At 36.4% G+C, this 16,262-nt stretch overlaps 1 protein-coding gene across 2 annotated transcripts in view; it reads right to left on the bottom strand.

Annotated features, from left to right (window-relative positions):
* RIMBP2 (RIMS binding protein 2) overlaps window positions 1-14,333 on the bottom strand; it is a 94,150-nt gene extending 79,817 nt beyond the window's left edge. For both annotated transcript variants that reach the window (XM_065692668.1, XM_065692667.1), the window contains exon 1: window positions 14,203-14,333. The gene's annotated coding sequence lies outside the window, so the exon portion shown is untranslated. The remainder of the gene's footprint in view (window positions 1-14,202) is intronic.
* Between the last annotated feature and the right edge of the window lie 1,929 nt (window positions 14,334-16,262).

Here is a 16,262-nt window from a genome sequence, read left to right as displayed (position 1 = left end):
GGTGGGATGGCTTAGTGTGAGGTGTCCCTGCTCATGGCAGGGGGGTTGGAACTAGATGATCTTGAGGTCCTTTCCAACCCGAACTATTCTATGATTCTATCTGACCTGTTACTTGGACTCCTGTACCTCTGGATTCATAGAAATAAAGAGCACCTTCAGAGTAGTACACGGCACAGTGATTATGGGACTCACCAGGAATCATAATTTGTAATTTCACTCCAAAACCTCAGCTGGATTCCCAAACTGACCAAATAGGTTATTTCCTTCCTACAGGACTTCTAGGATGGGAGAAAGTCTTTGTTTAGTAATAATCTGGCACTCTAGAAAATCTGTGAGGCATCCATTATTTAGTCAGCCAGCCTATAAAAATTACATAACTTTTAACACATTTTTAATTGCTTTTAATTATTAACATTTACATTGCTCTCAAAATGACAAAGTGTCTCAGCTGGAGACATGGTTAAATTTTTAATAACATTGGAAACCAAAGCAGCAAATCTCAGACTGGATTTTCAACATACACAAAATTACATGCATGTGTATTTATAGATATACTATTGTCTATATAAAGATGTATAAAATTCTCTCTCTCTATATATATATATATAATAGATAAACATAAAAACATATATATGTTTTCCTGCATGTACGCTTAATGAAATCTCAGGATGATTATGTTGAGAAGGTAAAAAGGAATTTAAGCTCAGAAGGCTTTTAGACTCCACAATCTCAAAGAAAAACAATTGCACAGACCCCTAAAAAAGCCCATCTTACCATATCCTTAATTAGTGGAATTTTGTTAGAAGAATGCTGAGGCTACTAGAGATCATGGCACGACAGGCTTGCTCTATGTATTTCACTATGCACTATTTCAACTAAGCTAATTTCAATTAAACTTCATTTTGCACTATGTATTTCACAGGTCTAGTGGAAAGCAATCACTTAAAAGAAAACCCCTTACATGAATTATTTTACTCATGTACCAAGCAAGCTATCAATAACCTGGTCCATTAAAAAGCATTGCTTCCCAAACAACTAGCTTGCCTTTTTTTTTTTTACTACCCCCTCAAATGTCAATTACTTTGCAATTCTACAGTTGAAATGGGCACTGGAGATCACTAAATACAACATTTACTGTCCCAAACACTTACTGTAGATAAGCTGCACCTATGTTTCCTCCTTGTCTCTCTGTGGCTCTCTTAGGGCTTTTCCAAATTGCTTTTTAACAACTTATCCAACTTTCTATGCTACATCTTCAAATTAATTTTACCCTTGTTCTAACCCTAACCCTAACCTTAGAAAGCAGAGGTAAGTTAAATATAACAAGTTAAGTATAGCACAGCTTTTTCTTATGACTTTTGCCAAAAAACCTGAGTTTTTCTTGACTCTGTGACTATCAGATATCTTCCATTTTACACAATCTGGTCATTTCAGATAAAGTTTATAGACATGTTTGTTGCCAAACAAACCTTTTAGCTTCCAAAGTTTCCAAACATTCATTTTCGAAACAAATCAGGTCTGTCTGCTATGTTAACCACAAAAGAGTAAATGAGCCTCAACACTGCTAGGGCTAATGTCATTAGGTTGCCAGGAGACACCTTGAATATAACCCAGATTGACTCATAGCTAAAGACAGCCAGCCAGTAATGCTGTTAAAACATCCCCACAGGCTTCTTGCTCCTTCTTTTCTGGAAAAATTATTCACACAATTACAAAATAGTCAAAACAATTTTAAGAAGAGTACCGGAAAGCAATGAAGATAGCTCCCTCCATGATTCAGATACAGACATACGCAGCTGCTCATGCTCAATCCTTTCTCAAGGCATCTTTAACCACTGGTCACTAGCATCATCCTTTAAAAAGGATGTCTCATAATTTTGACATCCCTCTCACTATATAATTTTCTGTTTGAGCTCTAGATGAGCCTCAATCCTCTGAAAGGAACCTCAGGAGTACAAAAATGAAAGTCAGACTCCTCATGAAGGACTTAAACCAGATTGGAGAGCTGGAAGTACCCCTGAACTCTTGAGATATTAGAAACTATTTACCATAGGCAAACACTGTGGAGAAAGTTGCTTCACTCTTTAACAAGAATTAGGAAGCATCTTTCCTTAAGGAATGAGTGTTACAATTATCCAACTTTCAGGACCTTAAGGAAATGGAAAAGCTACACAAGAAACGTAGGAAAATTGGGTTTGTTTCAGAGCAATGAAAAATAATAGTGCTAATACAGTGCTAGCAAACAAGGTTCTAGTTTCCTTCTAATGCTTCTGAATAAAACCTGCAAACAGTACTTCTTGGTTCAAATCCAAACAATAATAAAACGCATGTGTGACAACCAGTGCATAATTGTATGTTCACCAAAGATGAACAACCTGCTAAAATCACCTCCTAAAGCTGTCAAATTGGGTCATAGGGATAAATACATAATTCGGAAATGCTCGGAATACATCTTGCCACTCTTCCTACTTTTACTCTACTTAGGAGGGTTTTGATTTGTCTTTTCTAAATTGACTTCAAACACAAGTATTTCCAAATTTGTATACTAGCCAACATCTTTGACAAAAGGAAGTAAGAACAGAAACTCTTACAAATACATGTTTGTCAGGTTTCTTTATCTTACTCTCCACTTAATAGCCTTGGTTTCCATTTCAGAATCTGACAGGAGCAGGGTTTATTCCACTAAACCAAATTACAGGTATTAATTAATGGCTCTCGCTTGTTTGCCAGCTCCTGCATGCAGAAGGGTAGATAAAAATGTATTTACAGCAGAATTTAATTACCCATTTTCAAGCAACTGGCCTCCTGGCAAAAGTCTCCCAATGTCGTGCAGAATAGAACTCGGATTAAGAATTAATTTACTGTCAGCAATGATCTGCAATTTAATGGCTTAATCAAGTTTGCTACAGAATTGGTAGAGAGCTCTGGAGCCTAATACTGCCCCAGAGCCTGCTGCATCTCAAGACAAGTTTCAGAGATCCATTACATAATCATCATCCAGCAAATCCAAGATCTCTCTCATGCAATCAGGAACTGCCACTAGCAAGCTTACTGCTCACATTACAAAGTTATACCTCAGGGGTCTGAACTTCAGTGCATGCATTTGACGCTCCTCCTCTTCCAGCTACATCTCCCAGAGAAACCGTACTTGCATGAATATAAAGATTAGCAATGTAAACACAGGCCAGTGTGTGACTAACACATTCTCTCTTGCCCTTTCAAATCATAACTGAAACATAGAAAACTTAATAAAAAGAGATGAAAAGTTTTAAAACAAAAATGCTTTATTTTGGCTTTACAGTGGTCAGTATGATTACAGAGTTCTTTCTATAGGAGCAGAGCTGAAGATGAAAATAAGAGGTTAAAACTTTGAAAATCAAATATGAACTGAACCTTTTGTTGGAAATCTGAAATTTAACAGATCTTTATCATCTTTGAAAATAAAATCAACCCACATTTTCTGCTAGAAGCCAACTGACAGAATAATAAAAGTGCTGACACAGAAAACGTTATGCCAGAAATAAGGGTATAAAAACTATTCTCTTGAGGTTTTAAGGCCAGATTTTCATGATCTCAGAGTCTCCAGCCTTTCAATACATATAAATAACCTTCTCACATGGGGTGTTTAGCTGGGCTGAAATATTCCAGATGCTCTGCAAATTACCACTGTTGTCATAATATCCTGGGGGCAACTCCTAAAAGTGCTTTCAACACTGCACCATCACCACAGCTTACCTATTTTACTCCTTTTTTCCTGCTAAGATTATCAATCATCCTTATGCCTCCCATTCTGTCACCCATCCATATTTAAATCACATCTGGCACAATGCTACTGATACATCCAAATGTTTTTTATTCAGCACTAAGGACTAATTCTTTTTTTTCAGGGTTTTCCCCCTTTTTTTCTCCCCCTCACCCTTTCCCCTTCTTTTGTTTTTAACCCCCTCCTTTTATTCCCCCCTTTATTTGAATATAACCTTACAGCTTTGCTCCCTTATTTTAGTCCAGGTACTTCTAAAGAAGCACTACATCACTATGTGGAATAATACTTTATATACTGAACTTAAGAAAGATGGATGCAAAAGATCCTTTCTTAACTTCTAAGTATAAAATGAACTTGACTACATTCAGAATTGCGCAGACAGGCCCATTCTGCAGTCCTACACTTTCACGAAAAGCTGATCTACACATATGGTGGAAGAATACACTCCCTATTCATAGTTAAATGAAACTCATGGGTTAACATGATGAAGCTTATGTGTAAGTGAAGATACAGTACAAGTCTAAAATACACCAAGCCCAAGTTCATGAAACAATTTGTATGAAGAAAATCCTTAGATAATAGCAAACTCTTGTATCTTAGTATTTAGGTTAAGGAATATGCTGTTGTCAGAACTCAAGCATGCACCAAAGGTAAAACAATCATAATTCTGAAATACCAAACCAACCCCAAAAAAACTCCAGAAATGCACAGACATGATGAGCTACATGATAAACGTAATGCAGTGGATGGATGTTTTAGTAGTCATCACTTGCATAATGTAATTGTTTTAATACAGGAGGTAAACTGAAAAGATGAAAAATGCATGTTCATAAAGGAAAAAAACCAACAAAGTCTTCAGTGATACCTTGTCATTCCTAGTAAGTCTGCTGTATTAAGTATTTCTCAGCTGAGTTTACATACAATATATAAATTGACACCAAGTCCTTTAATGAGCATGTTAAGAGTACTGCAACATGGAGTCAGACATCCAGAAATCTCATTAAGCATTTGATCCCATGCATTCTTAAAGTTATGAGAAAATTACTGTAAGCATCTGCACCTTAATTAAAAAGCTAATTAGGCTTTATATATAAGACTGAGCTTTAATTCTCCAGCCTTGCATCCACACAAGTAATTCACACTAATAAACATTTCCTTAACATCTGTATAGATCACTGGACTGTTACATCCTTTCCTTAACAAATGCATTGTTTCCATATAACCTACAACACTGCTCTGTTAGCTACCTGCAATGCCATGTTCCTCATACCATGAAAACTTCTTCAGAAGCAAGAAAACTCTATATTTTTACTCCAGTTTTAGAGGGTTCCTGCACATTCTGTTTGGAATTCTATAGGCGTGTATTACAAGGATATGTTATGAAATATTACAGCTTTTATTCTCTGAATTTTTAGCATGGGCTTGCCTCCAAAGACAGCTAAGAATATAGTTGTTAAACTCTTCTTAACAAATAAGCATATACTTCATTAGAAAAGCAGAATGTTCATTCACAGAAAATAAGAAAAAGCCCTTTTTACAACATTATATCTTTCCCCTCTCAGAAGCGTATACGCCAGGACAGTTACGTTCATAAAGGAAATGTAAATTACCAGTGCACATGAACAGACCCTAGAGCATGCAGCAATGATGGCAATGACAATACTGGTGAGCTCCTGTTGTTCTAATAATCATCTCCCTGCCCATTATGATATGACTTACAATTACAGTAGTGAATTGAAGAGAGCAGCTCCTATTCTCCCTAAATAATCCTTTCACATCCCAGACAGATCTTAATGGAAGCAGCAGGCCTAAATCTGCAATCCACACATCACAACTTCCATGCATGATCTAACACTGGCTTCTTCACTTTCACTCCAGCAGCCTCATTTGTTTCTCTTCTCTCCACAACAGTATGCCTAGCATAACATAGATGCTTTATTACCACAGATGAAGTTTTTTGCTACCATCACAACAGGAAGCTTTCTGTTTTCTTCATGTTTTCAAACTGTCAACTATACAAACACAATTTACACTCTCTCATATAAAGTTACAACATGCTGGATTTCCTTTCAACATGGGACAGCGGCAGGCATAATGTTTTGCTTTGTAAATTCAGAACAGAATTTTCTTTCTGTCCAATCATCTTCAGAACCTACATACCGAATTCTTCTCACCAGCTGCAGAGGGCTCGCTGCTAAGAGCAGGCAACAGCAAAGCCCGCCCCCATCTCAAGTGGGAAGCCAGGCTGCAAACCATCAAAATACCAAAGGCACAAAATAGCATGCTTGTCCCAGTTTCTTAATGTTATTTTGGTATATTTAAAAAAAAACCCCAACAACACATAACTCATTAATTATAACCTTTCAAAAGTGTGTTTTCCTTTCCCCGAAACTGTTAAAATTTAGCAGAACAGCAGCTGAAGTTCTAATAAAACTATTTTTAGCTTTTGTCATGCAGAGAACCTCATGAAGAGTCTCATCTTTCTATTAATGCAAATGTATTTAAGCAGTCAGTGAAGGAAACTTTAAAATATGCTAATCACTGTTTCTTTGGACCCCAGTCTCTAATGTCTTTGCCGATGCGTACTTATCATAGGCTAAGTAAACGGAACATGATCATTTAAAGTGTCAATAGCTAGTCACAAATCCATGTAGTGACAGCTATATGTGCATTTTACTGCTGCATTTATAGATTTCATAAATTTTCACATTCAACATCCTTTTAGTATATAATGTTCTTATTTTCTGGTGTCTAAGCTGTTGCCACAGTGTGTTATAAATGGAAATGCTTTTGATAATCACATGCACTGTTTTTCTTTTTAAAGTGATTCAGCGCTGATGAAAGGGGCCAGATTGAGGCCTTGCAGATTGGAGTTCCCTGTTAATCCACAAAGAAAACAAGGCACTGTCAGGGCAGTAGCTGGGCCAACTTCCCTCCAGTACATCTCCATTTAAATCCATAAGAGAAAAAGAAAAAACCCAAACAACACACACATCACATCTCTAAGTCACAGCCTGCCTCTGCCTGCTCATATCCTTGGCCTTGCTTCATATTTTTACTAGCAGAGAAAGTAATCAAGGAAAGCAGTGCATTTCTGGGGTTAGACTGCTGCCCGTGAGCTCCTTTGTAGCACACATTTAAATCCAGCAGCCACACAACACTTGTAGGCCAGCACATGGAACTTCAGTGTGTAGTTAAAAGATTACATTAATTTTATCTGCTAAAGCACTGAGGTAAAGTTACTGGGTCTTACTTGGCTTCAACACTACTTCTTTGAAAGCAGGTCAGGAAAGATGAGTATTTCTTCAGTAGGTCTATACAACTCTCAATTTTGTCACTATTATTCATGAATGAGTATATATTTTATTAGCAGCGTGGCCAAAATACTGGAAAATATTTTGGATTTAACTCATCTATCATATGGAATATAGGAGCAAGCATCACTTGAAAGACAAGGCCCAGACACTCGTCCAAACCACTTGTTAACTCCCATGTATAAAACTGGACTAGAAATTTAAAGAACGAAGATCATTCTTTAATGACACACAAATATGTCAGCAATTAGGGGAGAATATGATAGCACGGAAATAAACAAACCCACAGGATTTTAAAATACCACAAGTAGCTCAGCCAGAATACTTAGAACAGAGCTACCTGGATTAGTCATATGACTACATGAACGCAACTGGATTGTGCATCACTTGTCTGTCTTTGGTTTTATTCCTCTCTCTCCTTTTCTTTTACATTACTATTATTATTAGAATATTTTGCTTTATTTCAATTATTAAACTGTTCTTATCTCAACCAACAAGTCTTACCTTTTTCTGATTGTCCTCCCCATCACACTGGGGCCTGCAAGGGATGGCACTTGGTTGCTGGCTGGGGTTAAACCATGACAGTGACTAAGAGCTTCCTCAGACACCTTCCTGCCATATTCATGTAAAATCCTGCCTACCCATAGGGAACTATCAGTGAAGAGATAATGGACTCTTCCCTTCTTAACAGTTATACAGCTGTTTTCTTATCTCAATAAAATTCATATATAATACTAGCCTTGGATTTTTGTAACAGATCAAATCCCATTGAAATGAACCCTCCAGTCATCTCTGGAAGCACTGGTTGTGTCTAGAATTGACTTGTCTTGTATTTATTTTTTATTCTGTTAACTGAAACAATACAGCTGTTAGATTAGATTTCATGTGTTTGCCTTTCTTTTTACCTCCAGGTGAAGATGCCTACACCATTCGTTTCTGTAATTTCAACTGATAGATATGATCCACAAATCTTCATGGCAACTACACAAAACATGCTGTCAACTGTGAAAGAAGGAACCAGGAAGTTTCCAAATATATTCATGAGTGGTCTTCATGCAGTGTGCTTTGCTTTGAATCATACTCTGCTCCTTCGTGACTATTACTGCAGATTTTATGAATTCTAAAAATCCCCATATTTGCCTTGCCGAAATGAATAGTCTCAATTACATCTCTGAGACTGTGCACTTAAGCCAAGATACTTTTGGCTCTATATGAGCATACTTTTAAAATGTGTTGCTAATAATTTATATAGCTCATTATCTCCTTGTTATGCTGAGCACAATTAATTTCCTTCATCCACCTACTGCCTCTCAGGTAACGATGAACTAATGGTTTGACAGTGACTGAAACTATTAAAAAGAAAAGAAAGAGTGAGAACATTCCAAGTGATGATTGCTTCAAAACTGTTTTAACCAATGTAGCTAATTTCTGGCCCTTCAAAAATCAAATAAGCCATACCAAGGCCATGAATGATGTACCACTAGTGGTACATATTCCCCAGGGAGAGAAAAGTGGCCTTTTACATAGAGATCCCCAAACATAGTTGAAAACACAGTATCTGTGAATATAAAATATGGATGAGTGCTAAGCACAGGTTAAGACAGGAATCTGTAAACTTCACCACACACTAATATGCTCCTATTCACACATCTGTATTTTTGGTTATGCTTGATGAAAGAGGACAGCTCAGAAATACAGTTTTATGTATCTTTTTTACATCCAATATGCTTTTCCCCTATATGCCTTTTATCTCTGATTTACACCACCAAGCTGCGGGCTCATTACAGGCTCTAATATCAGAAAGGTTTTATATTCAGAAAGGGATTTCACTTAAAATATCTTTCTCAAAATTTACTGGACAAGCAGCCTAGCAAATGCAGCTACCACAAAATTCTGCAGTCTGATTTATTAGGAAAAGTTAATTAGATAATGTTCTCTCCTCAGACATACTATTTTGTCTTAAAGATGATTAAACAAGAAGCAAATGTAATTAGGATATGAAAAAGTATAAGCAAAAAAATTAATCTTATAATGCATTTCAGAAAAATGAAGTAATAAATCACCTTGCTTCATAAGCCTTTTGTTTTGCTGTAATGGAGACTGCATTGAGATTCTTCAGTTTTCTTATCTGATACTAGTATTATATTTGTTGACACAATTTAGGAGGAAACTGGGACTGGGACAACACAGTACATTTAGGAGAAAGATAATATACACAGCTAAGGCTTATGCAGATGGCAGCCCTTCAGAAAGGAATGAACAGAACGCTGGGTAGTGAGACTTATGAAAATATAGACTACATCCATAAACACAAAACCAAGATTAAAAAAAAAGTATATATATATATATGCATATATATATGTGTATATATAAATAAATATATGCAGTGTCTCTTAGACAGAACCCCACTTCATATCCCAGGTTCAGAAAATAACTTTTAGGGGAAGTGGAACCTTTGAAGGTTTGTATCACTGGCTGGTTGTTGGCTGGATGCATTTAAATGACAGTATGCAAAAAGAAAAACCATGCCCTGCAAGCACTACCCATATAATCTGCATCCGGTTCCTGAGTCTATCTTAGATTTTCTTTAGATATTACTTAGCTCATTCATTCTGTTCCTTATAAACAAACAGAGATAAAAGTGTTTTGTTGTTCTTGTCTGTTTAGACCAAATTCACTGCTCAGTTATCACAGTTATTCTGAGATAATTTTGGGATGTCTCCTAAATCTGCAATCGCAAACCCCAAACGCCTAGTTTTTAATAAAAGAATCTTCACAGTTTTAATATATACACTAAAGCTTATCAGAAGGCCTTACATTTGAATTTTATAATTCAGCAGGATTAATGGATGTATTCATAAGAGAAATCACAACTACCTGCACTTGAAAAATACATATCATATATTTTCCAGAATCATAACACGACAGCAAGGCATCCAGCACAGACAAAATCGCCCTGAGTCTGCTAAAGGCCTCACTCACCTATGCTCTTTTGGACATCTGAGCACGCCTCATCTCTCCAGAGCTCCTTTAACAGCCACTCTCACACATGCAAACCACTGGGTCCCAGGCAGCAACAGCAACAGTGCTTCAGAGTACCTGCTCCCAGATGGCTCCTCTCCTGACCTACCCTGACTGATTACTCCATAAAAGAAAGAAAATGGAAACTGTATTATAAGAGTGTTTCATTGAAAGGTCATATTTGAGTCAACAACCTTTTTAAACTCAGAGAGTAAGAATATTATGTTCTAGGGAAGAAAGAAAAAAGGTCAGCCTGCTTTCATGGCTACTGATTTAATCCAGTGTGGCACTGGACATATCTCATTGTTTGGGCTTCTAAATATCTTTCCCTGCTCTCACTCATTCAGGAAAGTAAAAACCTGCTCTAACCCCGATTAGAAAAAAAAGTGTTTTTTAAAACCACATGAAGATCTATTTTTGATGGAAGTTCTCTTCACAGCTAGCAGATAGGAAAGGCTTTTATTATACTGGCACTGTATCAAGCAAATCAAAACAGAATTTTACATTTGAACAATCAATCTAGAATTTAAACAGTCAATTGAGAAAATATCATTAGAAATAGAACATTATCTAAGTAATTTCATTGCTACAGAGAAGAAAACTGATGATGGAATGGTAAAGGGAAATAAACTATTGAAATACCTCATTGGCACTTCATGCTATATGTTTAAAAATACAAGAGACCAAAAATAATAAAAATTCAAATACATTATGATTCATTTCAGCATTTATCAAAATCCAGATGCTGGTTTTGCCCATGGATATTGCTGACATCATTGCTAAAAATCTCACACATGTCCAGGGTACAGGAAAGACAAGTGATCTCAAAAAGTTCCTTTCATAGAGCTGGCTATGCAGCTTAAACACTAAGGTCTGTATCAGATGCATTCATATTTTTAATTATTATCCCACTACACCAAGCCCTACTGTTCTGCCACCATTAAGAGCCTGAAAACCAGCTCTGAATAGCAAATAATACTAAAAATATTCACAAAAAAAAATTAAAACACCTAGCACTCTGACCTCAGGAAAAAATGAATTCAAGCGAATCTTTGGAAAGCATGACAGATTCCTGTTTTGCACAGAGGCAAAAAGGCTTCAATTGAGCTCAGTGTGTATTTTAGAGAAAAATACATATTGCAATAGAACAAAGCCATTACAATTTTTCCATCATGAACATGTGATAGAGGGCTGTATCTCTCAGCAAAGTGCTGTTGTTATAGAAACTCTGCTGACATGTTGCTAGTACGGCAAAAGTGGCATTATACCCACACTAATGTCCTTTTTATCAATCCCAGTTCTAAACACAGAGCACTTGAATTTACAGTCAGGGAGCTGCACGTCATTCAGTGCAGCTGCAGGCAGTGTCAAATGCTGCTGTTGCATGGTAACTAACAGGTAAGTGGTACAAGTCTGTTCTATTTATGTACACAGAAAGCTTGTGACAGAAGGCGAAGGGAACATTTGTCTGTAAATAACAAATTTGGTCTCTGTTTACTAAAATACAGGATTTTCCGCCTGCAGTGAAACCACTCCCAAAACATACAGTACCAGAATGAAAGTCGAACTTACTGCTTCTGATTCTCAGTGTAAATGATTAAAAGTTATTTTTCCTGATACAGCTGCAGGAATTAATTAAAAATTAAATAGGAGTGAACAGTAGGTAAAAATTTAGCCTCAAATACTGTAACTACAAGATGAAAGAAACAGTGCTTAATATGTTGTTAGGAAATTTTAATCCTGGCATCAAAGTATCTAACTCTCTCACTATCTGTACTGCAATATTATATGAACAACAGTGTTTTAAAAGGAGGCTGGTATCAAGCCCAAAGTTTACGCTTCATCCAGAAGGCTGCTACTGCCCAGCAATCATTTTCATTTCTTGTGTTCCACTTAAATACTGACAAATGAAGCTAAGAGAACAGACTCTGAGTGGACACAGAGTCTATGACAGTCTATGCCGGACTTAAACGAGCTGCTGCAAATAATCATTTCTCTATTCTGTTCTCAAGACCCTAATTCAAACCACTGCTTTTTGTTTTACAACACCTTATGCTGCTTAAAAGCACAAATTATTTATGTGAATTAAATGAACAGCAAAAATTCCCACTAATTTCATTCACATCCCATCTTTGTCTCAAGTTGTTTTTTGTATGTGTACTGGGTCTAGGTCTACACACAAAAGCTAACTTCTCAAATGCCTACTGTTAAGGGAACTTCTAACCACAATGTTAGGAGATTGACTTCACTTCTTTTACCAGAGGTATCTTTCACCAGACCCTAATATTCAGTTCACGTCACAACTATGTAATTATTCTTTTCAGAAGCAGAGATGCAGAGAAGGCTCTAACAGCCATTCAAATTATCACATTTATGCACTTTTCTCTTGTCATATCAAATACCATTACTTTTGATGCAATCAAACTAATATCCTTCGAATGGATAAATCCAGCACCAAATTTAGAACCTCAAGCTTTAAGTATCAGGCTCTTAAAGCAAAGCTTTAAGCCTTTACTTTCAGTTCAGTGAGGTACAGTGTAAGAACAGTGAGAACACTACTTTTAAAAATGGTATCTTTTAAAGAATTTTCTTTAAATTATTCTATTCGTTACTGGTTGCGAAGTCCTTCGAAGATCGAACGTGCTACATGAACTACATCTTATAAGTCAGTCAGGGACAATGAACAGACACTGAATAAAAGCATGCAGAGTTCCAAGCTTATATTATTTGCTTCATTATCATTATCAAATTAAGTCAGCTGTAGTTTTTTCAGTGTTTCTGAAAAGACAGATAAAAGTATGGACAGTTTCTGCAACTTTTAAGTTCATAGAAGGATTCTCATGTCCCAGTATCTGAAGTGCTAGGACTTGTTTGTACTGGCAGTAGCATGAGAACAGTCACCTGCTCATCACTCACCCCCTTTAGGCATGCTACACATTCCAAAATGTGCCATTACAACTGCTTCTGTTGCTGTAGAAGGACCTGATCTGTGCAAAAAATTATGCTGGGCCAGGCAGGTGCAGAAGTAGCTTGACTAAGCAGGCACTTCTGTGAAATGGACAACCATGAAATCATGGCTTTGCTATCCTGAGCAACTGACAAGTGTTTAGAAGATAACCCTATACACAGTATATCTCTACTCATCAAACTGCATTTACTACTTAAAATAGACTAAATTGACTCCAAAATTCAACTCAAGACAACAAGTTCAATCTAGTTTCTCTAGCAATTTCCAAAAACTTGCCTTCCTTTTCACAGCATTTCTGTTTACATTAACAAGTTTAAAAAGAGAAATCACACCCATTATAATTTCACAGTCCAAAAAGAAGTAAATTCCTCGGTGTAATGAAAGCAAAAGCAGATAAAGTAGCAATTAATTAGAGGAAACAAAATGTAGTGTTCCATCTGCACCTCTGATTTTAAGAAGAAACAGAAATTTGTCCATTTATGTACTAAAATGTCTGTTCCTAAGTGAAAGTATTTTATGTAAAAGAAAGAATTCAAGACACCTCACTGGGACACATATTCCTCTCCTGAAGTTGTCTTCAGGTACACTAACATTATTATATAGTTTTTATATTCAAAGGACCCTTCTCTGATTTGAAAAGGTGCCTGAAACTCAAATGTGTGCAAACACAGAAATCCTAATGGAAAAAAAATCTCCTGACATTCAGAATCAAGTGTCAGGATGTAGATACCAAAACAGACTGGAATGTGCTGATCACAAGCACTAAGCACTAAGCCCTGTACTTTCATACTCATGCATCCAGAACAAATCATTGGAATTACAATTTCTATCACATTTTTGTTTACTGAACTCTCATTTCACACTCAAATTATGTCCCTACTACATATAAGTACTACTACTGTTCCACAAGATCCTAAGAAATCAATACAAAATCTATTGCTATAAAGATTGTTGAGGTAAACACTCCTTCTCTCAAACACTCCCCCTCAGAAAACCCCAGCTCCCTGATGTTAGTGACACGCAAACAAAACCACCCCAAACAAAACCAAATGAACAAACAAAAGCAGCAAGAATGCAAAACTAGATTTGTCTTTAAATTCATCAGCCATAAAAGAGTAAAAAGAAATAAGACTTACTAAAAACTGCCAATGCTGATGATCTTGATTTAAGGTGGCGACATGAGACTTGGAAATCTGGGTCTCTTCTAAAAACTGAGTCTGATCAAATATATTCTGTGATGTTGCAGGCTGCAGACATGATGGATCATATCCAAACTGTGTAGAATAAAAACAGAGTAAGTCAAGTGACCAGTCTGTTAAAACTGCATTTGTATTAGCTGACTAGCAGTTGCTCTTCCTACAACACAGCATGTTTCATTAATAAATTTTTCACTGTCTGTGCCCCCAAAATCTGCTTGAAAGTGATGGCTTGATATACACTACATATGACAGAAGCCAATCTAAACTAGTAAATTCAACCTTGCTGAACAAATACTTTGTCAGGGCAGGGAACAAAACTCAAGCTCAACATAAACCTCCAAAATAAGGCTTAAATAGTGTGGTTATTGGTCCCTTGTAGGAAATCCATGTCAGAGAGTAAATGAAAAAAAAAAATCAGTTTCAGTATTTTCTCTATAAAATGTAGGGACATAAAACTAGGCAGAAAAACTCTGACTAGTATTTATCGTTAGAGACTGGAGTTTGTCAGTATATCTCTTTTTATTAGCAACAAAGTTCCAGCAAAGCTTATACAAAGTACCATTTGAAATCTTGAGGATTTTTTGCCAGCTCACGCACATAACTCCCTAGATTAAGAGCAATCACCGGTTTGATATTTCATTTTTTTTCTGGATGGAGTCAGCAACACCAACATTCTCTTTTTAAACATCAACATTTCCTTTTTAAAGAAGGCTTGTGAGCAACCACCCCAAATGCACTATATTTTCATGTAATAATAATTTGAAATGCACATGTTTCTGAGGAAACTTAAAAGATCCTGAATTTAGGATAGTTCAAAACTACTTAATACTTTGGCTTAGCATTTTCAGAGCAATCAAACACCACTTTCAAAACAACTCATTCGAGACTTTAAGTTACTGAGATAGGCACAACCCAAAGGCACTGAAACCAATGGAAAGCCTCTCACTGATCACTGGGTAAGGTCCTAATTGTTTATAGTTTAGCTTCATAAACCACGAAAATATCCAGTAAAGCGGTTCTCCCCTCAGGCAAAATTTGCTTCCCTTCTTACACCATAAGTCAATCAGTTTTAGTACCACCTGCAGCATGTAACAATTGCATTTTAACAGCTTCCTCAGGAAACACAAAAAACACTGAAAAGTTTTATGAAAATAAAAGAGGATTAAAAAAAAAAAAGGAACACAGCATCATCATTATGACAGCTTTAAATGAATCAAAGTTTGCTGTAAAGTCTAGCATGAAATGCAATTAACTTGTTCTTCCCATTCCCAGAAACAGCTTAGCAAATCACTAAGGTGATTACATATAAAGATACCTATGTGAATGTCCCCTTCATGGACAGTAATGAATTCATGGCTGTTTTCACTCCATAAAGATCATCAGATGTAGGTCTGTCAAAAAAGCCCTATGATTTCTAAGACTTAATTTACAAGACTATAATTCAAGTGATAGAATGAACTGACTGGAAGTACAGCATGCAGGTATGAGAAAAACTTTCACTGGCATGGTGAAAACTACTAAAACTCCAATTCAGAACTTCCAGAAGATGCACACATCAAGCATTTGAGAAGTGCATGTGGTCAGTAGATTTATATGCCTTCAATTATAACATGTAGAGCACATTCCTCGTCAGATACACACACTGGAAAAGCTGAGTATTTAACAGTGTTACAGTATTAGGTGAATTGATTAAAAGAACAAAAAAAATACAGGTGTAAAGATAACTTTTTTCCCAAAAAAAAAATTCTCACTCTTAAGATTAAATACATCCAGCCATGGTCAACCCACCACACAGACCAACTCCTGCAGAAAACAGTGTATTTTGCAGTTAATTTCTGTAAGAACTTGTGTTGTGTCCTCACTTCTGCACAAAGTCTTCACCACATGCTTTATCTTCACACCCCTCTTTTTGTAATATTCAGGTCAAAATAACTGCGTGCAAAGATGTTAGAGATCTTGAAAGAACTGTTTCAGAAACAAATGGTGTTGCAACCAGA

This window comes from Lathamus discolor, chromosome 12 (genome assembly GCF_037157495.1).
Source record: "Lathamus discolor isolate bLatDis1 chromosome 12, bLatDis1.hap1, whole genome shotgun sequence".
NCBI classification, from domain to species: Eukaryota; Metazoa; Chordata; class Aves; order Psittaciformes; family Psittacidae; genus Lathamus; species Lathamus discolor.
The sequence above is the reverse complement of the archived record's forward strand: the minus strand, read 5'-3'. Positions and strand labels throughout refer to the sequence as shown.